This window comes from Mytilus californianus, unplaced genomic scaffold, assembly GCF_021869535.1.
Source record: "Mytilus californianus isolate M0D057914Y unplaced genomic scaffold, xbMytCali1.0.p SCAF_8, whole genome shotgun sequence".
Lineage (NCBI taxonomy): Eukaryota > Metazoa > Mollusca > Bivalvia > Mytilida > Mytilidae > Mytilus > Mytilus californianus.
Genome location: NW_026262734.1, coordinates 56337031 through 56362026, shown reverse-complemented (window position 1 = coordinate 56362026; position 24996 = coordinate 56337031). Strand labels below are relative to the sequence as shown.

The 24996-nt window shown below is 32.1% G+C and overlaps 1 protein-coding gene and 1 long non-coding RNA gene across 6 annotated transcripts in view; both read right to left on the bottom strand.

Moving 5' to 3' along the window:
- LOC127711078 (uncharacterized) overlaps positions 1-24996 on the bottom strand; it is a 1247322-nt gene that overhangs the window by 628613 nt on the left and 593713 nt on the right. The gene's annotated exons all lie outside the window — the stretch shown is intronic.
- LOC127711085 (uncharacterized) overlaps positions 18327-24996 on the bottom strand; it is a 29553-nt gene continuing 22883 nt past the window's right edge. For both annotated transcript variants that reach the window (XR_007986476.1, XR_007986477.1), the window contains one exon: positions 18327-23557. This is a non-coding gene — a long non-coding RNA (uncharacterized LOC127711085). The remainder of the gene's footprint in view (positions 23558-24996) is intronic.

The window sequence follows — 24996 nt, the reverse complement described above, 5'->3', positions numbered from 1 at the left end:
CCCTGACTTGAAATCAGCTGCTGGTTTCTTTGGAATCTTGCATCCATTGACAAATGTCCCTTTCTTAAAACCATTGTCACTTGTATCATTAGTACTGGTTACTTTCCTCCTAATAGGAAAAGAGCTAGGTACCCTTTTCAAATTTGGTAAACATTCAGAAAGTTGTTTGTTTCTCTCTGTCTTTTTCTTAAGTTTCTCGTCAAATTGAGAACCAAATATTCCCTCAGAAGTTAAAGGTAAAGACATCACAATATTAGCATAATCTTTCAAATCAAGTCCTGTGTCGTACCCTGTTGCTCTTTGCCTTACCATATGGTGAAAGGCACCAGTCCTAGACATCTGATCGAATGTCTTTGTTGATAATACAAATATGTCTCTCACATTTTGCACAGCACCATCTAAATTTGATGTATCAGACTGTAAATTGTCCAATAAAATACCATGTGTCTGTTGTAAGTAGCCAGACGTTATCAAACCCATTCTTGCAGCTAATTTTCCCTGATATGCAATATTCTCTAAAGACTTCAACTCCTTACTGAATTAGAAGGAATTTAACCGAAAGCAGCGTTAAATTCAAATCTCTTGACCAACAAACTCTCTACAATATTGTCAAAAGTAGGCATCTTCGTCTGTTGTCTGCTCTTTGGTCGGGTTGTTGTCTCTTTGACATATTCCCCTATTTCCAATCTGAATTTTACATTGAAATAATTTTCACAGCTAGGGTCTATTGGAAAACTTTGTCTGTATCTGTCTCGAAAACAAGTTACCTTCTGAGGCGTATCTGATCTCCATGCCCCTTTCAATTTGATTTTGTTCTAATATAAAACCAATCTTATCTTTAGATCTTCTACAATTTTTTCTCCTAGAACATTACATCTTGCTTTTTGATTTGAGTCCAATGTACTAGTAGCTGTACTTGTATTCTCATGTTTGTTACCTAAATACCTTTCAGTAGATTTTACACCTTCAAATCCACTACTGATCTATTGTCTACACTAGATGCATATTCTGAATGTTCAGATGCATTTTCATTGAACATAAAACAACCATTTTGTCATCCATTGTCTGGTACACATATTTGACAAAGTATCTAAATTCCCGTGATTTGACTGCTCATCAGCAGATATCAGGGGTAATATTGGTCTGCGAGTTGCACTACAGAACCTTCACTTCTCATTCTGACACGTTATAAATCAAAAACTTCAAACAACAGAAGTTCGTCAAGAATCTCTGAATTCTTTCGCGCATAAATTAAACTGATTAGGTAGGGTGACGCATGCGTCTAGGTGACTATGATTATATGATTGAGATGAAAGTCATCGAGACGGATTAATTGTTTGCGAGTCTGAACAGTCAGAGGGAGATAAATCCTATATGTAAAGTATCAGGTGGTAAGTAGAAAATGAATGAAATGAAATCTAGTTTCTATATTACTTGTAATTATTGGTTTGTTTGTTGGCTATATTGACTACATAATGATTGTCTGCCTTTTGGGGGAAAATGAGTCCCGGTGACGATCCATATACACTTTTATTTTAAGCATCTGTGGTTATTGTTATATTGGCTGACCACTGGTGAAGTGATCAGCCCCTGGCTGTGTTGACTCTGTCTAACCACCATATCAAATGATTTTTCAGATGTAGTGTAAATGGTATTTGACAAAGTAGGTATCTTGATGAGGGTTTCTAGTAATTTAGTAAATGTAACTGGATAGGCCTCATTATGAGTCGTGCATTTAGGATCATTTCTATACACGTACTATTAAATCAAATAGAACTAAATACTGCCTTGCTGTATTGTACCCTGTCGTTAAATTTTAGTATTGAAATTTCTAATTTGGTCAGTCTCTCTGAAGTTGGAGACACAATTTCCCTTTTGGAATTGAAAAGTGCTCCTCTGAGCTGGAATCAAGGATGATTTTTCTAGATTGACAATGAACCCACACTTTGTTAAAAGGTTGATTGTTTTCTCTCGATCTAATACAAGACTGTATATCTGCATATTCACTAGAAACCAGTCGTCTAGATATGTTGCTAGACTTACATTCTGAATTCTTAAATTAGCGACTATTACTGTTACAATCTTTGTAAACACCCTTGGAGCTTGAGAGGGGCCGAAACATAATTCTACAAACTGATACATTTTGCCCTGTATACAGAAGCGTAGGTATTGTCGATGAGATTTTTGAATGGGTACATGCAAATATGCATCCTTCAGATCGAGAGACAAAGCCCTATCTTGAGGTTTTACTAAATTTAGAACTTTTGTCAAAGTGTCCATTTTGAAGTGCTGCTTCACTAGATATTAGTTGAGAGGTTTAAGGTTGTTTACTGGTCTCAAGTCCCCCGTTTTCTAGGAAACTAGAAAAAGCGTATTATAAATACCTTGACGTATTTCTGATTGAGGTACTGTCTCTATTGCACCCTTTTCTAACAATGCGTCTACCTCTGATAAAATAATTGGAACATTTTGTGAATTGACCTGTGTCTGCTTTATACCTGTCCAATGAGTTTGAGACCTTCTTTCAAATTTTTTAAAACAACTTGTCGTCTGTTATTTTTTCTCATTCTTTTACACCGGTATCTGGGGAAGCAGCGTTAAAATATTGGCGTCAGGAACAATACTTATTTTTGGCATTTGAAGAAAAACTTACCCAAGGTTGATTTGTTGAGTTCTGTTTTGCTGTAGCCTCTGACTTGAAATCAGCTGCTGGTTTCTTTGGAATCTTGCATCCATTGACAAATTTCCCTTTCTTAAAACCATTGTCACTTGTATCATTAGTACTGGTTACTTTCCTCCTAATAGGAAAAGAGCTAGGTACCCTTTTCAAATTTGGTAAACATTCAGCAAGTTGTTTGTTTCTCTCTGTCTTTTTCTTAAGTTTCTCGTCAAATTGAGAACCAAATATTCCCTCAGAAGTTAAAGGTAAAGACATCACAATATTAGCATAATCTTTCAAATCAAGTCCTGTGTCGTACCCTGTTGCTCTTTGCCTTACCATATGGTGAAAGGCACCAGTCCTAGACATCTGATCGAATGTCTTTGTTGATAATACAAATATGTCTCTCACATTTTGCACAGCACCATCTAAATTTGATGTATCAGACTGTAAATTGTCCAATAAAATACCATGTGTCTGTTGTAAGTAGCCAGACGTTATCAAACCCATTCTTGCAGCTAATTTTCCCTGATATGCAATATTCTCTAAAGACTTCAACTCTTTACTGAATTAGAAGGAATTTAACCGAAAGCAGCGTTAGATTCAAATCTCTTGACCAACAAACTCTCTACAATATTGTCAAAAGTAGGCATCTTCGTCTGTTGTCTGCTCTTTGGTCGGGTTGTTGTCTCTTTGACATATTCCCCTATTTCCAATCTGAATTTTACATTGAAATAATTTTCACAGCTAGGGTCTATTGGAAAACTTTGTCTGTATCTGTCTCGAAAACAAGTAACCTTCTGAGGCGTATCTGATCTCCATGCCCCTTTCAATTTGATTTTGTTCTAATATAAAACCAATCTTATCTTTAGATCTTCTACAATTTTTTCTCCTAGAACATTACATCTTGCTTTTTGATTTGAATCCAATGTACTAGTAGCTGTACTTGTATTCTCATGTTTGTTACCTAAATACCTTTCAGTAGATTTTACACCTTCAAATCCACTACTGATCTATTGTCTACACTAGATGCATATTCTGAATGTTCAGATGCATTTTCATTGAACATAAAACAACCATTTTGTCATCCATTGTCTGGTACACATATTTGACAAAGTATCATAATTCCCGTGATTTGACTGCTCATCAGCAGATATCAGGGGTAATATTGGTCTGCGAGTTGCACTACAGAACCTTCACTTCTCATTCTGACACGTTATAAATCAAAAACTTCAAACAACAGAAGTTCGTCAAGAATCTCTGAATTCTTTCGCGCATAAATTAAACTGATTAGGTAGGGTGACGCATGCGTCTAGGTGACTATGATTATATGATTGAGATGAAAGTCATCGAGACGGATTAATTGTTTGCGAGTCTGAACAGTCAGAGGGAGATAAATCCTATATGTAAAGTATCAGGTGGTAAGTAGAAAATGAATGACATGAAATCTAGTTTCTATATTACTTGTTATTATTGGTTTGTTTGTTGGCTATATTGACTACATAATGATTGTCTGCCTTTTGGGGGAAAATGAGTCCCGGTGACGATCCATATACACTTTTATTTTAAAAAAAGATAGACGAAAATAGCTCTGATGATGACTTTTGACTCCAAACTTTAACTTCAAACAATTCTTCCGTCATTTATTACACGTTTAAATAGATAACTCCCTCAACAACAATAAACATCAATCACATCCAAATCAAAACAAAACAAAAAATGCAATCCTTATAAATGAAGGAGACTGCAATGCTCCAGTTATTTCATAGGAAAGCAATTCACTAACAAGATCAAAACATTTTCAAAACAATTCCCAACAAGACTCCAAACACACTCGACCTCATACTTACAAGTCATTCTACCTGTATGATAAATTGTAATCCACTTCCACCTATTGGACTAAAACGTTTTTAATATATAGTACTGTACGAAACAACTATACAACCAAATCGAGTTAAGCCAACAAGGCAAACTATTTTCTCGTGGAAAACAAGATACGCTAACATTAAAGCAATTGCACGCGATGCACATATTTTACATATCAAAAAGCAATAACTAAAAAAATAATTTTTTTTATGGTTCTTTAAAACAATTTATAAATATCTTAGAGAAAAGAAGACTTCAGAGCAAATGCAATGCAATTTCTGTTTTTACAATTTTTCCAAGTGGCATAAGACGTTAAAAATATTTGATCAGCACTTTTTTCGAAAGTGCCAAAGACATTGCTGATATGAACCAATGATATAAGTTTCGTTAAATTCTGGCAAGACTTGTACACAGAGGAGCGCTAATATTACAATTTTCAAAATAATCAATATTTCTTACGGGAGCAGCTTTTTAAAAAACAAATTGATCGGCTGATATAAACCTATGATCTAAATTTCATAACAATCTTGCAAGAATTTATCACATGAAAGCGCTAACGATGCAATTTTCCATATATTTTTGTTTTGTGTATAAGGGGCATAACTTTTTAAAAAAAATGATTGATTGGCACTGATTTTCGAACTCATCCAAGACATTGCTCATATAAACTTATGATATATATTTCATAAAAAAAATTGGGATATTTGTTCACATGAGATCGCTAACTATGCAATTTCCGAGTAATTAATGTTTCCAAGGGGCATAACTCTTTTAATAAAAGAACAGAGTTTAAATGTCCCCAGCGTTGGACATATTTTATTTTTCAAGGTACAAGAGCAATAACTAAAAAAAAGGAGGTTTTTCGTTTCTGTAAGACTTTTTTTAATATCTTAGAGAAATGAAGGCTTCAGAGCAAATGCAATGTGAATTTCCTTTTAATTAATATATGTTCCAAAAGGCATAACTCGTTAAAGATATTAGAATAGAACTCATTTTTGACAGTGTCAAAGACATTGCCGATATAAACATATGATATAAGTTTCATTAAAATCTTGCAAGAATTAAACACATGCAATTTTCTATATAATTAATGTTTCCAAGGGGCATAACTTTATCAATAATTATTGATCAGCCTTGTTTTTTAAACGAGTCCTAGACATTGCGAATATGAACCTATAATATAGGTTTCATAAAAATCTGACAAAATTTGAACATAAAAGCGCGAACGATGCAATTTTCATTTAATTAATATTTCCAATGGGCATTACTCTTTAAAAAGATAATTGATCGGAACTGATTTTCGAACTCATCCGAGACATTGCTGATATAAACCTATGATATACATTTCATAAACATATGTCAAGAAAAGAACAAATGAGAGTTCTAACGATGCAATTTTCATATAACTAATGTTTCCAAGAGGCATACATGTAACTCTTATAAGAATATTTGATCGGGACTGATTTTCGAAATCGTCCAAGACATTGCGGATATAAACCTATGATATTACCTTCGTAAATTTTACAGACGCCATCACTAGTTGGTTGACCGTTATGGAATATTCGTTTCTCTGATGATAGCAAAAATGTTCCTTATGTCGTAATTACAATTCTGTCCCTTATTTACGAATGTGACCTACCGAATCAGACTTATTTCTGGGTTTGTATTAATATGAGCAACACGACGGGTGCCAAATGTGGAGCCGGATCTGCTTAACCGTCCGTAGCAACTGTGATCACCCCCATTTTTGGTGGGGTTCTTGTTGCTCAGTCTTTAATGTTCTCTGTTGTGTTTTGTGTACTATTGTTTGTCTGTTGATCTTTTTCTTTTTTAGCCATGGCATTGTCAATTTATTTGGACTTATGAGTTTGAATGTCCCTCTGGTATATTTCTCCTCTCTTGTATAAGTTTCATAAAAATCTGGGCAAGAGCTGTACATTAGAGAGCGCTAATAAGACCGGACGGACGGACGTGGATTGTGATTAAATATTTGAAAAATCATAGGTTTCTGACAGTGAGTAAACGTGGTAAAAAAACTGAAAATTTTGATATTGGACTGTTACCTTTTATGGTCCATTATCCAAAATATAAATTCATGATAAGTTTTAGCATATCATAGAACCCCAAGAAATTGAATTTTTGATGAAATCAAACAAAGTTTAATTTTGGACCCTTTAAACCTCAATGTAGACCAATTCGATAACTGGGCCCAAAACAAAAATATAATTGCACGGTTAGATTCGGCATATCAAAGAACCCCATGTATTCATTTTTTTTTTATAAAATTAAACAAAGTTTAATTTGAGACCCGGTTTTGACCGACTTGAAAGCTGTCTCCAAAATCAAAAGTCTAAATACACAGTTAGATTCAGCATATCAAAGAACCTCATATATTCAATTTTGGTAATATCAAATAAAGTTCAATTTTGGACCCCAGTTTGGACTGACTTGAAAACTGGGCCCAAAATTAAAAATGAATTCAAATATGTAAAGTTTCAGCATATCAAAGAACCCCTGGAATTCATTTTTTGTTAGAATACAACAAAGTTTAATTTTAGACTGTTTGGACTTTAATGTATATCAATTTGGAAACCGGTCACAAAATCAATAATCTAAATATACGATTAGATTCATAATATCAAAGAACCCCACGAATTCATTTTTTGTTGAAATCAAACAAAGTTTAATTTTGGACACTTTGGACCTTCATGCACATCACTTTGAAAACAGGCACCAAAATTAAAAATCTAAATACACATTTAGATTCGGCAATATCCAAGAAAACCAATAATTCAATTTATATAAAGTCAGACAAATTCAATTTTGGACCTAAATACCATTTATACAGGCCAATTAAAAAACAGGGCAAAAAAAAAACAGTATTAATCAACGGTTAGATTCAGCATATCAAAGAACCCCAAGCATTAAAATCTTTGAATTAATCCCCCTTGAAATTGGTAAAGAAATAATCTATTTATAAAAGGTACTACTAAAGTTAAATATGTAGCCCCTTTTCTCCCAACCCGTTTAGGGTCATAACTTCAAAAATCAATCTCAACTTTCCTTTACGGTATGAAATTTCGTGGTACAATTTCATACTGATCCATAGACTTACACTCAAGTTATTGTCCGGAAACCAGAAAATCCTAGTTTTTTGGACCCTTTTCGGCCCCTAATTTCTAAACAGTTTGGGCCATGAAACAAAAAAGTTCCAACTTTCCTTTTGAGGAATAGAACCTTTTGGTCAAATTTCATTAGAATCCATACTCTATTACACAAGTTATTGTCTGAAACATGACAAATGTTTGTTTTTGGTCCCTATTTGGCCCTAAATTCCTGCTAGAACAATAACCCCCCAAAATAATCCTACCTTTATATATTGTGGTAGGAAGCCTTGTGCTAAAATTTAGCACAGATCCATACATTTATACTCAAATTAGTGTCTGTGAAGCAGAAAAAAAATTTGTTTGGTCCCATTTAGCCTTTAATTACAAAACAGCTACTACAACTACCCCCAAAATTATCCCCAACTCTCCAACTGATGTATGCAACCTTGTAATTAAATTTCATACAGAACAATACACTTATACTCAAGTTATTGTCTGCGAACCATTTTATTGTCTATGAACCATCAACAGTGCTTGTTTTGGACCCTTTTTGGCTCCTTACTATTAAATGACTACAACAATAACCCCTCCTCCAAAAAAAAACTAAATTAATCCCAACCTTTCTATTGTGGTATGGAATCTTGTGCTTAATTTTCATAGGTATCCATACCCTTATTATAGAGATATTGTCTTCCAACATTTTTTTGCCATTTGTCATAGACTTATTTACAATTACTCTATCAGTATCAACAACTTTATCTATTGTAAAGAAATATATCGAATAGATTATTATCTTAAATTAACCAAAACAAAAACCTCTTAATAAGATGTTACACAACATGATGTAAGGCACAACAATATTTAAAAACTTTACCTACCTACACATTTACTTCAACAGTTCGACAAAGTCTATTTTAATTTACAATGGAATATTCAACCATAAGAAATCATTTCAAAAATGTTAACAATCTTTAAATTTACCACATTGCATAACACAATAATCACTTCAATTAATATATCTGAATCAGCAAAGTCTATTTTCTGCTATGACTTAATTTGTTTATTAATTGTGCAACACATCTATGAGTTTAGAGTCTGATTAAATATTTAGTATAACACAGTTTCTGACACAGAATGAATGTGGTCTTCATACTCAATAATTTAAAATTGGACGTTTACTAATTATTACACACTTAATTTCAGCAAATTTAAGAACCCCATATATAAATTTTTTGATAAAATCAAACAAAGTTTAATTTTGGACCTCAATTTCAACCAAAGAAAACTGTGCCCAAAATTAAAAATCTTAACATATGCTTAGATTCAACATATCAAAGAAGCCCATGAATTCAAGTTATGTTAAATTTTGGATACTTTGGACCTTAATATGGACCAACGGAAAAACGGGCACAACACTAAAAATTTAGAACAATGTTAGATTACGCACATCACAGAACACCAATAATTTAACGTTTGATAACATCAAACAAAGTTTAATTTTGGACCCCAATTTGGACCAATTGTAATACTGTGCCAAAATAGAAAAAAATAAATACATTCTTAGATTCAGCATATCAAAGAACCCGCTCCATTCGTTTTTCTTTTTTACTTCAAACAAAGTTAAATTTTGGACACTTTGGACCTAAATGTGGATAAATTTGAAGACAGCCCCCCCCCCCCCCACTCCCCCCCCCCCCCAAAATAAAAATCTAAATACACAAGTAGATTCAACATAAAAAAAGAACACCAATGATCTAGTTTTTGAAGAGACAAAGTTTAATATAAGACCCTTTGGACCTTTATATCGATCAATTAAAAAACAGGACTCAAAATCCAAATTCTAAATACCAAATTAAATTGAGCATATTAAAGAACCTCAAGTATTCAAGACTTCTAATTAAGCCCCATTGATATTACTATGGAAACAAACAATTTATACAAAGTATTACAAAATATTGTTTGTGTCCCCTTTCAACTAAACCGTTATAGTCATAACCCCTAAAATCAATCCAAAATTTATTTTATGGTATTACACCTTGTGGCACAATAAAATAGCAATCCATAGACTTATACTCAAATTATTGTCCAGAAAACAGAAAATCCTAGTTTGTTGGACACTTTTTTGCCCCTTATTATTAAACGGTTTGGGACATAACCCCCAATGTCAGTCCCAACTTTCCATTTAAAGTAGGAACCATGTGGTAAAATTAAATATATATCCATAATCTTATACACAAATACTTGTATTTGGCTCCGTTTTCGCTTTTTTTCTTAATAGTTACCACAATAGCCCCCATAATATCTCCCAGCCCTCCTCTTGTGGTAAAGAACCTTGTGCTTAAATTTAATACAAATCCATACACTTATACCTAAGTTATTGTCTGCGAACCCATTTATGTACAATAAACCAGTAAAATTAACTTTTTCTACCACTTAATTACAAAACTGCTAGGACAATACCCCAAAAACAATCCCAACCAAACCTTACACTAAAATGTCATAGAGATCTATACACTTATACCCAAGTTATTGTCTGCAAACCAAAATGTTTTCAGACGCAGACACAGACAACGCAATGACATAATACGAACGCACAAAGTTTTACGGTTGTATAAAAACACTAAAACCTTCATTTGCATGGTTTGTATGCACCCTAATCATGGAAGGGAATCTCATCACCATGTATCTTCGAGTAATAACGTTTGGGGGTATTTATTGCATCTATGGTGACTTGAAGTAAGAAAACCGAAAAATTATGAGGAATACAAAAAATAAAAAAAATATTGGGCTATGATACAAAAACATGAAAAAACGTATTGACTGAAGTCAGTTGCTAGAGACAAAAAAAAATGTAGAATTAAGATAGTAGTACATGTTAACATGATTATGCAGTTAAAGCCAAATAAAATGTACCCTAATGAAAAAAAGGTAGAGAAATCCACATGTGCATTTTATACCTACCTGCATGAACAATTTACAATGCAAGAACAACATATATAACCATACATTTACCTCAGTAAACACATGTATATTTACTTTGCATGATTGCAAAATAACTTTCAAATAGTCAATATCACCTGGTAATGAGTGTTGCACTCGCCATTAAAATAGATGAGAATCCTGTTAATTTGACAACTTACAATTTTTTAATCCTTCACAAACATATTACATAGGTTGATATATTGCATCCTATCCAGAAACTAAATAGGTCAACATACAATTATATACTAGCTCTAAATAGTTTCCAAAAAGGAGAAGACTCCGACCAAAATCTATGAAAAATGTATAAACACCATTCAGACAATCAAATTAAAAGTATTATATATAAATATAGAATAAAACATGATATGATTGCCAACAAAACAACTATCCATAAAGACCAGAGATGACAACGAAGTCAATATGACTTCAACAATAACACCTACAAGCTATAACAATTCAAAAGAGATAGGAAGTAAAAGAAATGTCTTCCTGTCAGCATCATCTTATGAACTGACATGTTGAAAATTTAAATCAGCTTATCAATCGAGTACATAGCAGTGATCATTTTCATGTTCGCAAGATTTATGCATGTAATACTAGTAACAGGACACTAAACACCAATTTATCCTCATTTTCAACTATGAATCTACAAAATGATAGAGTTACTATAAGCTTGAGAAATAAATAAAATGACTACATTTGTACATTCCAAAATTATTAAAACTATAGAATCCATAGTAAGTATAACAACCATACATACAAAAAAATGTATATGCACATAGTCACGATAAAAAAAAATGCTTGATATTTTCGAGTCTCGTGTCCTGTCTGCTATTTGAAAAAATATTGGGTATTACAATATAAAATGACTAATTATAAACATGATAAATAAAGATAAACAGTCGACACAGAGATAAAATTCTAGCAATAATTGTACACATGAGAGCGCCGACGATGCAATTTTCCCAATATTTTCTTTTAAAAAATTGATCGGCACTGATTTTTGAACTCGTCAAAGACAATGATTATATAAACTATGATATACATTTCATAAAACTCTGGCAAACATTGTATACATTAGAGCGCTCATAAGGCAACTTTTCATATAATTAATAATTCCAAGGGGCATGACTCTTTTAAAAATTATAGATCGGCACTTATATTCGAACCCATCAAAGACATTGCCTACAAAAACCTATGATTTAAGTTTCATAGAATTCTGGCAAGAATTGTACACATTAGAGCGCTAACAATGCATTTTCTTCATAATTAATGTTTCTAAGAGACATAACTTTAAAAAATAAATTGATCAGCACTGATTTTCGAATTTGTCAAAGACATTATTGATATAAACCTATGATATAAGTTTCATAAAAATTAAAATATTGCGAGAATTGAACTTACGAGAGCGCTAACATTGTAATTTTCAATATAGTTAATGTTTCAAATGGGGCATAACTCTTTTAAAAATATTTGATCGGCAATACATTGCTTATAAAAACCGATGATATAGGTATCATAGAAATCCGGCGGGAATTATACACATGAGAACGCTAACAAGACCGGGCACACGCACAGACGGACGGACTATGAACGAACGCCCGTTATTTCTATGTCTCCCACAACGCGTTGCGCGGAGGACAAAAATTGATTACAAGAGGACAATATACCACATGATACAGTCGTCAACACTAAATAATTGTCAAAGCAGTGTCAAGCTCTTAAATTGCCCTGATCATATACATTATGATGACATATATAATATATAGATTAGTGGCATTTTTGTATTTGATACTGGCTTTATCTGAAAGAATATAATGTTATACTGCTAGAGTGAATTGTTTTAGCTGTAATATATGTTAGTATACAAAAAAATTATATGTCATTGTTTTTAACAGCAATTTTTTTCAAACCATATATTTTTGGGTTAATGAAATTTATCAATTACATTAAGTATTTAGTAACATTATTATTTGGCTCGCTTGATAATCTTGCCGACAAAGTCAGTTAAAAAAAAAAACAACAGGCCATATATTCTTTATATCACGTCCTTTCCTTGATCTTAAAAGTATTACTATTAGGTCGAAAAATCAACAGGGAAATGTACAATTTGCCAATAAATACATTTCATTTTCATTTTATTAACCAACATTTCCACTTTTTCAGTTTAAATTCCACTGACCTCCTGACATGTGTTGTTTTGTATCCTCTTTTGACTTACTTCTCTTAGTAAACAGAGATCGTTGAAAGCAAAACATTGGTACAGATGTCAACCGCTTTGTGAGAAAAAAATAATAAAACAATTTCCTAAAGAAATCAAAGGTCGACAAGTGTAAGAAATTCACAATCATTCAGGTAGGAAAACTGCTATAATAAGATAATTGGATGAAGGAATGCCAGTGACCACCATTCAACAGCATACAGGACACAAAAGTATAGAAAGCATCAATAATTATGCTAAAACAGTATAGAAACGCAAAAAGTGATGGACGACATTTTGGAAAAAAGTAAGGTTGCAAAAATTTTGACAACACCAAATCATGAATCGAACAGCAAAGAAAACAGCAAGTATGCCAACATCGGTATAAAAACCGCAAAAAGGTTGGCGACATTTTGGATAAAATTAACGTTACTAAATAGTAATACAGCACCAAATCCTGAATCAAACATCGAGGAAAGTAAAACTGTACTTAAAGAGAAATCTGATTCAATTACAAGTAACAAAAAACATCAGCTTTTTAAATTCTTTCCAAAAGTCACAATTATCAATGGAGAACCATTTAACTATTAACTTTGTATTTGGGTCAGACGACTGGGAATCAAACAGTAAACAAACAAAAAACACAAGTCTTCCTCAACCAAAACGTCGAAGAGTATATGTAATCGATACGGACAGTGAATGAATATTCTCCTTTCTCCTGTATTTACATGCACAAAATATGCAAATTCAAACAGTTCATACACAAAAATTAGTTTCATGTTATTATTAATACCTGCAAGTTTCCTTGCACAACATTCAATATGCAATATTTTATAGACTCTATCGCAACACTTTATACGATAAATGTAATGTATGTATCAAAAAAAGTTGAATTTTGATTGCAAAAATAGCAGTTGCAGTATGAAATGATCTAGTAAATGAATTGATCCCAAGTTTTGACTACACAACCCTTAATTCATGAGAGGAATGGGAAGCGTCGAATTTTATACCTAACAGATGTATGTACAAAAGTTTTGACCAGTAGTCATAATGCGTTATTAACTAATGTAACAAGGCAAGAATATCAAAAATAAATTTCATTGGCAATATTAAAAATATGTATTTTTAAAGTCAAATACAGCAATTTGGGAAACAGTTCTTGCTTTTTTAAGCAATTATTTGTGATTTGAAGTATTTCTCCTCTAATCATTATAGCACAGGGAATCTATATTCAATGATTCATATGAATCTGTGATAGTTCTATGTTTATGCAAGTACTGCCAAATTGCTGAAGTCCTTGCTAAAACCACCACCAGATTTCCCGAGTTGAACTCTCCTCGAAGGGGACTCTTGTTCGTTCGATGAAGAAACGTTATCGGAATTTCAGTGTAAAACACATACAATTAGGTAATGAACTGGACTGTACGTAAGATAATTCAAAGACAACTGCATTTAAGTGGACCACTTAACATCTGATGACATGGCATGAAATAGTCAGTCATAGATTCAAAATGGTATATTTTTCTTGTTTACATGAGTTCAGAAATAAATTATATATAAATTTCGCTCACCGATATTTTTTTAACCCTTAACCATTTCTGTCAAGAATAAATGCAACAGTATTATACCGCTGTTCAATAGTCATAAATTGATTAAGCAAAAACAAATTCAAAATCGAGGGAAACACTATAAGAGGAAAAAAATCAGAACAAAAGAAACACTGAACTGCAACAAAAACAAACGCCAACAAACATAGAAACGGACTATTTGATAACAACTGCCATATTCCTGACTTGGTCCGGACATTTTAAGAAAAATATGGTGGGTTGGACTTGGTTTTATGGCTATCCAAACCTCCCGCTTATATGGCAATGTTAAAAATACCGCTAAAAAGGCAACATTACGCGATAGGAATATATTAAAAATAAACGAAAGAACACCCAGGACAGAGGAATAAATCTCAAATAAATAACATAATAGTAAATTACAACATGTAAACCACAGAATAACAACGGACACCTCCAATGAATTTACGACAGTACACGAGGACACCACAAGCGAATTAAAAAATGTGCGTCACACGAATGTATCAACGCCACAAAAAGTGAGGTATTTTTGTGACATTTATTGTATCACAGGTAAATTTCTAAAAATAGAATAAAAACTTGTTTTATTGAAGACACGTACAAGAATATAAAATTGGGTTAAGTTTGTCATGGAGTTATTTTATGTATTTTCTAACCATGACAAGAAATGAAGAATATTAAAATGAAATTGTGTTTGTCATGGAGTAATTATTTGTATTTTCTAACCATGTCGGTTTTACTTCTAAATCAAAACAGTGTATAAACCAAAAAATCCTGTGCATATAGTTGCTTTAAACTAAAAATCATATAAATGAAATAGGTGATGAGCATGATGAGTTATCTTAACTTTTACATGCATATAGCAAATAAAAAAAAAAAATAATCAAAGCCGAGATCATGTAAGACAAAATGGTAAACACACTTGAAAACAAACAACATAAAGAACAAAAAAACTGTAGACGAACCACAAGTAACTTGACTCCACTGCCAAATACGACATAATGTAAAATGTACCGAAAATACAGAATTCAAACCACAAACGATAAGACATAACACAATATCCAACCAGGCTTACAAAAGAAACATCATAACTAAATACATGAATGTTGGATGTATAAATACTGAGACACTTCGTATAGAAATGCAAATTCACACTCGACAAAAATTCATATTCGGGAATAGGTCACGTTCGGTACTTAGTAGAATGTGTTTCAAAATGATGACATGCGCCAATGACTGGTCAACCGCATAACAAACTTCTTTCGAAATGAAAAAAGTTCAGATTAAAATTACAATTGAATATTAAGTAAAAAAAAAGAGATATGTAATTTTGTTTTTTATACTGACTATATCATATACATGTATCGCCTATTGTTCCATATCTATTTGCAGACTTGTCATCATCATAAGTAAATATATTACTTGAAACTACGTTATTAATGGTAGCCAAAATAAACCTGACCTTAAATGTATGACCTGATTTGTGGGATTTAAAATTTGAATGTAACATTTGTTGTTTCGATTTTTGAATAAACATCTAGCTGTAAGTATATAGTACTTAAAATTTGTAAGTAGTTCTTATAAATAATGTTGATAAGGCAATGTTTTAGACAGTCTAACACAAATATTTTTGATTGTATTTTGAGAAATTGACGATTCCCTATAAACCCTAGCAAAACCTTGTGTTACCCTTAATACATTGTCTTTTACTGAATCTTTAATAAATATATTGTATTTTTTTCCAGTTTAAACAAACACTCTTTTTCTTTGCAAAAACCTGTTCCTTAAATCACAGAATGTCTTAAAGCTGGTATAATATTGAAATTTTGAAAATGGACTATTCCACGTATTTTTAAATTTGATTGAATTATATCGTGTACTGGATAAGTAGCTCTTCCCTTCTCCAAATATATGTTTAATGTCCAAACTAAACAATGGAAAACTTGGAAATTTTGTTTTCAAGAATGTGTTTTCATTGAAAAAATTTACTGGAATAAAACATTAAGGCAGTTATGTAGCAAATCGTTTTTATTGCGTTTTTGAATTGTCATGATTTAAACAATTGCTTAAACATTGTTCAACTGTGTATGTCTATTCAAAGTCAAAATTCGAACAAGCGTGGATTGTTAATATGTATGCATTCTCTTGAAAGATAAACAAGCTTTAGAAAAAAAGTTCCATTTTGTTACAAAAATGGAAAACGACACAATTAGCGGGACACTGTGCCCTATTATTGACAATACCAGTTGCAGCAAAAACATCTACGAAATATATTTTGAGTCTGATAATAATACCGATTTCAAAGTTTTGATTGGTTGGTTGGCGTGAAGACATCCTATTAAATATTTGACGTGGAGGTTGAATTTGTGGTACCCTATACCTATTTGATGAAGACATTGTCTGATTTGGTACTCTTGGATTTTAATAAATTGGTTATTGAATATAAAGGAGGTAGATAATAAAAATAAGAAGATGTGATATTAGTGCCAATGAGACAACTTATCATCTAAGTCACAATGTATAAAAAGTTAACAATTATAGGTCAATGATCAAGCTAATTTTGAGTAGTTGATGAAATTGGACTATTCGCATTATATATATAATAGACTGAGTATCATGAATAAGATCTCTTAAACAAATAATTTCATTTAAAACAATTGTTTCATTGAATATAAAGATTTTTCACTAGAACCAATAGCATTTTCTGACAAAAGAGCTACACGCCTAAACTCTTCAATATTTTAGATTCCTTAGTCATAACAATTGTTTTAAAATAGTCCTTTTAAACACTCATTGCTACGTCTAGTAATATATCGTTGGATATATTTCTGTTAGTAGCTAATTTTAACAATTTAGATAAGAAATCTATCAAAGACTCATTCCTTCCCTGATGCGTTTGAAAGATTGTACTGTCTAAAAGATAATGTTAATCTTTAAATCTGTCTTTAAAAGCAGCGTTAAATTGCCCGAAATTGTGTTTACTTGCATTAATTGTATGATTACAAGTTTTAGGATGACACACAAATGAAATGGAAAGGTCTCTGCACTTTTCCTTTTTGATAAATCATAGAAAGAACTATATTGATTAAAATTTGTTAACCAAGTTTCTGGGTTTGTCTATTGTCAGCCTTTAATGTTTCCATTTTCAAAATTGATGACTTATAAAAAATGATTATAGAAAATTGTATTGTTATACCTGCAGAAGTTTTTGAAGTCGTCGTTGTTGGTGTTTGTTGCATGAAGATGATGTAGAAGAAGCAATCGTTGCTGATGTAGTAGACACTGTCGTTGCTGGTGTTGTAGAGGCTGGCGTTGCTAATGTTGTAGAAGCTGTTGTTGCGACTGGTACAACTGTTGTTTTTGGTACTACTGTGGCCAATGTTGATGTCACCGTCGATAAACGTGCACTTGCTGCAGCTCTAAAAGATGACAATACTGTTGTAGCTGGTACACTGGACGTCAACTATGGATACAACAATACAAATTGTTGTGGGGTTACAGCAGATGATTTCCTTGGACAGGTGTCGGTTTCTTTGAAATTAATGATGAAAAAGTCTGTGATGGTTTTGATGGTCTGATTGGTGTTGTTAGTGTGAAATCTGGCCGAATGGTTGAGGATTAGTAAAATGGTGACTGATCGTCTACATATGGTGGTGTGGTAACGTTATACCAGTCGTCATTTCTGGCATGGTTCTTAAAGATGACATTGTCTTTGTGATTAGGAAAGATGTCTTAATATTGCAAAGCTAAGTCTTATTTTTTGCTAGTTTTTATGGTGTCTTTCCGTTTTAAAACATGGTCTTCTTCCCTTTTTACTGTGTTGGTATTTTTTAAACCAAACAATTGCAATGCACGCTGGTACAATTTAAGGGGAGGCTCCGGTTTGGGATTGGAACAACAACAGGAAAGAAAACCAAACTAGAATATCAAAACACTCGCTATTAATTTAATAAAGAAAACATCAAAGTAGTTACAATATAATTTCATAGTAATTTAAGAGTTAATATAAGTTAAAAATAACAAAATAATACAACATACAATTTAGGTTAGATAATACAATTAATAATTGCTGTTAAATTTAAACTTCTTAATGAAAATACTAGTTACTCATAAATTTCATTATATTTTTCCTTAATAAAATCTGAAGAAAAATAATTTCAATTCTAAATTACTTTCAAGCCATGCAACTCACCTACAATATAACGAAACTCGCTATTCTTTGTATAGTGGTTTGATTCAATTTTTTTATACTTCTGATTGCTGTCCTAGTAAACTTAATTTTCTATTATTCCCAAAATAATTGATGAAATATAAACAAAATTAGAGTGTATAAGTCCGAAATCAGGCCAAAACTATAAAGTTCGTTTTTTCTTTATTTCTCTTATTTCTTATTTGAACAATTATCAAATTATGTTGGAAATATATCTATCAACATTTGAGCTGTGTGAAATGAAAATCGATCTTATGCAAATACACGTATGCATGTACATTTACAAAACATTGATTGATTTTTGAAAATTTAAATACAAAACTAGAGGCTCTCAAGAGCCTATGTCGCTCACCTGTATCTACTGTGGTTTTGGAAATCACGTAAAATACGGTTAAAAACATAATAGATACCCTAATAATGATTGAGGCCAGATTTGGCTTAATATGGCCCAGTAGTTAAATTAAAAGCAGAAGATTTTTTTTTAAAAACTACAAAAATTACCAATTAATTGCAGAAAATGACTTTTAAGGACAATAACTCCAATAAGATGTCAATTGCCAATTTTGGTCATGTTGACTTATTTGTAGATCTTTCTTTGCTTGTAATTTTTGCTGTTTACAGCATATCTAAATCTATAATGATATTCAAGATAATTAACAAAAAATGCTAAATTTCCTTTCTCCCGCTCTAAAATTTATTTCACCCTGGGCCTGTTTAATGCTGGAAATGCCTTTAAATGTTGGTTTTTTTAAAATCCTTCAAAATCAAAATTGAGCAAGGGTCTTGACCCCGACTAACCTGCCTGGTCTGGGGGGCATTTACCCAATATAAGTATGCTGAAAGAAAATATATAATATTGGTTTTTAGAAAAAGTAACACTGAATAATTCAGAAATTGGAACATATCAAGGAGGGGTTATTTGCAACCCCCCAACCCCCTGAAAAAATTGCATCCCCCTGGAAAAAAATCAAGTCATCCCATTGTAGTCTTACAATAGTTACTGAAGACCCTTTATCATTATTTAAATTAGTTTTCAAGTTGTGACCATTTGAAATTGTTTTTTTTTTTACATTTTTCCCATAGACTTCTATAGTAAACACCTATATTCTATTTTTACCCATGACGACCATGTTGGTTGTAGGGCAGGATCATCAGATACATTTGTCAATCAATATACTCTAATAAAAATTGTGGTTAAGTTTAATTCCATTTGGTCAAGTGGATTAAGAGAAGATTTTTGTAAAAGATAACAAAATTTACAAAAAATAGTGAAAATATTGACTTTAAAGGGCAATATCTACTTAAGGGGTAAATTTACATTTTTTTGTATTTAACTTGTTTGTAGATCTTACTTTACTAAATATTCTTGCTGATAACAGTTTATCTCTATCTATTATAAAATTCAAGATAATAACCAAATACTGCAAAATTTCCTTTAAATTACCAATTCAGGGGCAGCAACCCAACAACGGGTTGTCTCATTGGTCTGAAAATTTCAAGCCAGGTAGATCTTGACCTGATAAACAATTTTACTCGTGTTAGATTTGGTATAAATACTTTTGTTTCGGAGATATAAGCCAAAAACTGTATTTTACCCCTATGTTCTTTTTTTAGATATAGTGACCATCTTGGTAGGTGGACGCGTTCATCGGATACAGTTTTTAAACTAGATACCCTAAGGATGATTTAGACTAAGTTTGGTTTAACTTGGCCCAGTAGTTTCGGAGGAGAAGATTTTTGTAAAAGATTTCAAACATTTACTAAAACTTGTGAAAAATTTACTTTAAAGGACAATAACTCCAGAAGGGTTCAATTAACAATTTTTATCATGTTGACTTATTTGTACAACTTATTTTGCTAAACATTTTTGCTGTTTACAGTTTATCTCTATCTATTATAATATTTAAGATATTAACCAAAAACTAAAAAAAATCCTTAAAATTACCAATGCAGGGGCAGCAACCCAACAACGGGTTGTCTGATGCGTCTGAAAATTTCAAGGCAGATATATCTTGACCTGATGAACTGTTTTACCCCGTGAGATTTGCTTGAAATGCTTTAGTTTAAGAGATATAAGACAAAAACTGCATTTTACCCCTATGTTCTATTTTTAGCCATTGTGGACATTTTGGTTGATGGGCGGGGTCATCATTTTTAAAACTAGATACCTTAGGGATGATTTAGGCCAAGTTTGGTTTACATTGGCCTAGTAGTTTCAGAGGAGAAGATTTTTGTAAAAGTTTACGACGATGTCATTTAAGACTAAAACGCGATTTGAGTTTTTTTTTCAAAATGCGAGTTTAAATTATTGCGATTATAACCCTGTCCCATTTTTTGCAATAATAAAAACATCGCAATAATTTCTAAATTTACAGTATCATATTTGTTTATATGCCCTGTATCTTGACACAAATAATATTTTTGACGTAGGTAGGCCATTATCACATGATTATCAAAACATTTACGAGCATTTTCTCATTAATTCAATAAAAGTCAATAGAAGTCAATAAAAAATAAGTAATAGTTGTATCGCCCCATACGTAAAAAATTCAGATTTTCACGATTAAGAAAGACTGTGTTAGGGAAAAGAGTCAAAATGTAGAATAAGCTAATGTCCTTATTCTAGATAGTGTCTGGAGAAATATTTGAAGTATCCCACGCTATCAATAGTGATAGAGAAACGTGTCTTTTCGTTTTGAATATGAAAGTTAAGCAATAATTGTATATAAAATAGTTGTTACAATATAGCGTACATACATTAAAAATTCGTTGGAAGTACTTGATAAAGTGCATGCTTATATTGTTGAATTCGAATCTGTTCAAAGTTTTGATTTTTCTACTCTATATACCACTTTGCCTCATAAACTCATTAAGAAAAATGCTAACACCTAATTAAATGGGCATTCAAAAAGTCAGAATGCAAATATATATATCTAAACTCTTTTAGGTCATTTTTAGTATCAACAAACAAAAGAACTAGGTAAATTGGACCTGTCTCAATAAGATGCATGTAACTGTACTTGAATTTTTACTAGATAACATTTTTATTCGCTATGGAGATTCTGTATATCGTCAAATTATCGGAATTCCTTATTTCGCACCTGTTTCTGTATTGTTATAGGTTAACATTTATGACTAAAATCAGCAAAAACCCATCAAACAACATCTGATACAAAAATTTAATAACACTTATAGATATTTTGATGATAGTTTAGCTCTCAATAATGACGACTTCAGTATGAAAACTAAAGAGATTTATCCCAATGAACTGACTTTAAATAAAGTTAATAAAAAAAATGAACACTGCCCTTTTCCTGGATCTTGATATCTATATATTTAAGACTAGCTTAATACCAATATTTACGATAAAAGAGATGATTTTTCATTTCCTATTGTTAATTATCCATTTTTAGATGGTGACATTCCTTTGTCACCATCTTATGGTGTTTATGTATCTCAACTTGTTCGATTCGCTCGTGTATGTAACAACGTATTTGATTTTAACGAAAGAAATCTCTGTATTACTGAAAAATTATTACACCAAGGTTTTCGATATCACATCTAGTCAATCATGGACTAAATTTATCATCGATACAAGGACATCATTCGTAAATATAAATCAACATGACATGTTATACGTTCAGGTATTTCATATTCAATCTTTAATGGTCATATTCTATACAAATCTAAAAAATGTCGTCATTCACCTCAAAAGCTAACCAAATCTTTAAACAGACTTATTCAAAAGGGATGTAGTTACGAAACTGTCGTCAGGTCATTATAGTTGGCATATTTTAGAATTAATATTGATTCACTCATAATGTATATGCATCGGAAATAAACACATTTATTCTAAAACCAGTTGTTGGCATGATACGGGTTATGTTCTTCTTTTTTTTTTGATGGTATGATACAAAACCCCTATTGGGAAGGATTATGCTTGATTTTCATATGATGAAACCTTTCAATCAGTTTAATTGATGTCTGGAGCTGGCATGCCAGTAGCTCCTAGTAGTACTTTGTTAATTTATGTATCATTGTCATTTTGCTTAGTTTCTCCTGTTACCTTTTATGACATCAGACTCGGACTCCGTTTAAGCTGAGTATTACTGTGCGTATTGCCGTGTTTTTGTTTATTCTACATTGGCTAGAGGTATAAGGGGAGAGTTGAGATCTCACAAAATATGTTTAAATCCGTCGCATTTTTGTGTCAGTCCTAAATCAGGAGCCTCTTGCCTTTGTTAGTCTTGTATGTTTTGTTTAATTTATGTTCATTTATATGTTTTGGAGTTCAGTGTGACGTCAATTTTTACTGAACTAGTACACTTTTTGTAGGGGCCAGCTGAAGCCCGCCTCAGGGTGCGAGATTTTCGCGCTGTGTTGAAGACCCATTGGTGGCCTTGGGTTGTTTTCTGCTCTTTGGTTGGGTTGTTGCCCCTTGACACATTCCCCATTTCCATTCTCAATTTTATTAAAAGAGAGGCGAAAGATACCAAAAGGACATTCAAATTCAATAGTAGGAAAAAAAACTGATAACGCCATAGATAAAAAACTTAAAATAAAAAACACAACATAAAAAAGTAAAGACTGAGCAATACGAACATTAAGTAATAAACTGAATGAAACTAAATAAAAAGCATTTTTCTATTAAATACTTGTATCCGTATATTTCTGGTTCGACCTCTGATCTCTGACCTCCGTCACAGCAAGTGTTCAACTATGCAATTGCTTATACAGTTTGAGTTTCTCATTTTACTAGAGTAATACATATATACACAAATGTTATGCCTTTAACTCCAGCTGGTAAAAATCATGTGACAAAATATCATGTAATCCTTCTTCAATATACGTCTACTTCTTGATAGAAGAATTGTTTTTGTTTGTTTCATATACAACTGTATACTATCCACTGCCCATATCTCTCTGTTTTGTAAAAATTGTTTTTCCCTGGAAAATTACAAGCTCAGAGTAAATTTAGTCTATACAAATGGCGGCTCAAAAGAACCTGTATTACCTACCTGGCATGTTCCTAAACAGCAGATATGATGCATAAAATTTGGGAAAGTCATCATTAAATAGTAAAAGCAATCAAATCTGGTCATTTTCACTTTTTAGTAGGTCTTTTTCTAATTAATTTTCTGGTTTACAGGTTCTTTTTATTTACTTAAGTTTTGAACAAAAAGACAAAACAAACAATTGTAAAAATCGTCGTTGCAGGGCATCGATTTCTTTAAGGAGAGGACTGACAATTTTATTACTTACCAGTGGGTCTTTTCTTGATGATTATTCGGTTTACTAGAAACCAATATTAAAGCCAAAAATGAAAAAGATAGATAAAAAATGTAAATGAAGAGACAATATCTAAAAGGATCATAAATGGTGACTAAGCTGTTACTGGTTTTTGTTTTAGGTTACACTAGGAAACTTAACACCATAAATGGTGGCAACCCAGCTGCCGCTTACTTTCATGCTAAGTTACACTAGGAAACTTCTGTATCTTCTATAGTTTTCACATCGCTGGAGGAAATACTTTAGCCAGGCAGTTTGTTTAAATGGATTGGCTATATAAGCATCTCATATGATGAAAAACCTTACTGGTGGTCTTTAGCATTATGATGCATTTACAAAACAACTTATTACCGAATTGTATTCGTCGCTCGCATCACGTAGGGGAGAATGATAGTTCGATGTCTTGACATGTCAAACCAACAATTTGAAATTACTCTTTGCTGTTATTTTGCATGCATTTACTAATTAACGAGCATATTGTATTTGCTTCGAGTTATAATAATGGGTTGGATTCTTGATATTTAACGCTTCAAATGTCCGGTTCATTTTCGGTTTATCTCAAAAGTTCATATTCGTATTGAACAAGTACTAAGTCTTAATGATATTGTAGAAAGAAGGCTAGCTAAACATTGAACATCTGAAAACCAATTCATGTTTTACTTGCTGGTTTAGAACGACGGAGGTAATTGTTGATTAAAGAAATGAAAGCCATGATTACATGTCTTCTTTGTACATCCCTAGCCTTTTTTAAGTTAAGATGATTTTTATACGTAGATTCGCATTTTGTATATACATTATTTGTCTTTTGTTCACACTACCTTTAAACAACTATATTTCGTTACTCTTTTGTGATACTTGAATATAGATATGCTATATGTGTACATTGAAGGAACATATAGAATTTATGTGTACGAGCTTTAGAAACAAGACAAAAAGGGAAACAAGACAAGCTTCTCTACTGTTTCGAAGAGAGTAAACATGATTTTAAATTTCCGACAATGTACATACATTTTATTTTGTATTCACCCTGCAGTTTACAACCGGCATTTTAATGTTTAGTTGTTTAAATCAAATTAGTTGTCTATGATTTTTCGAGA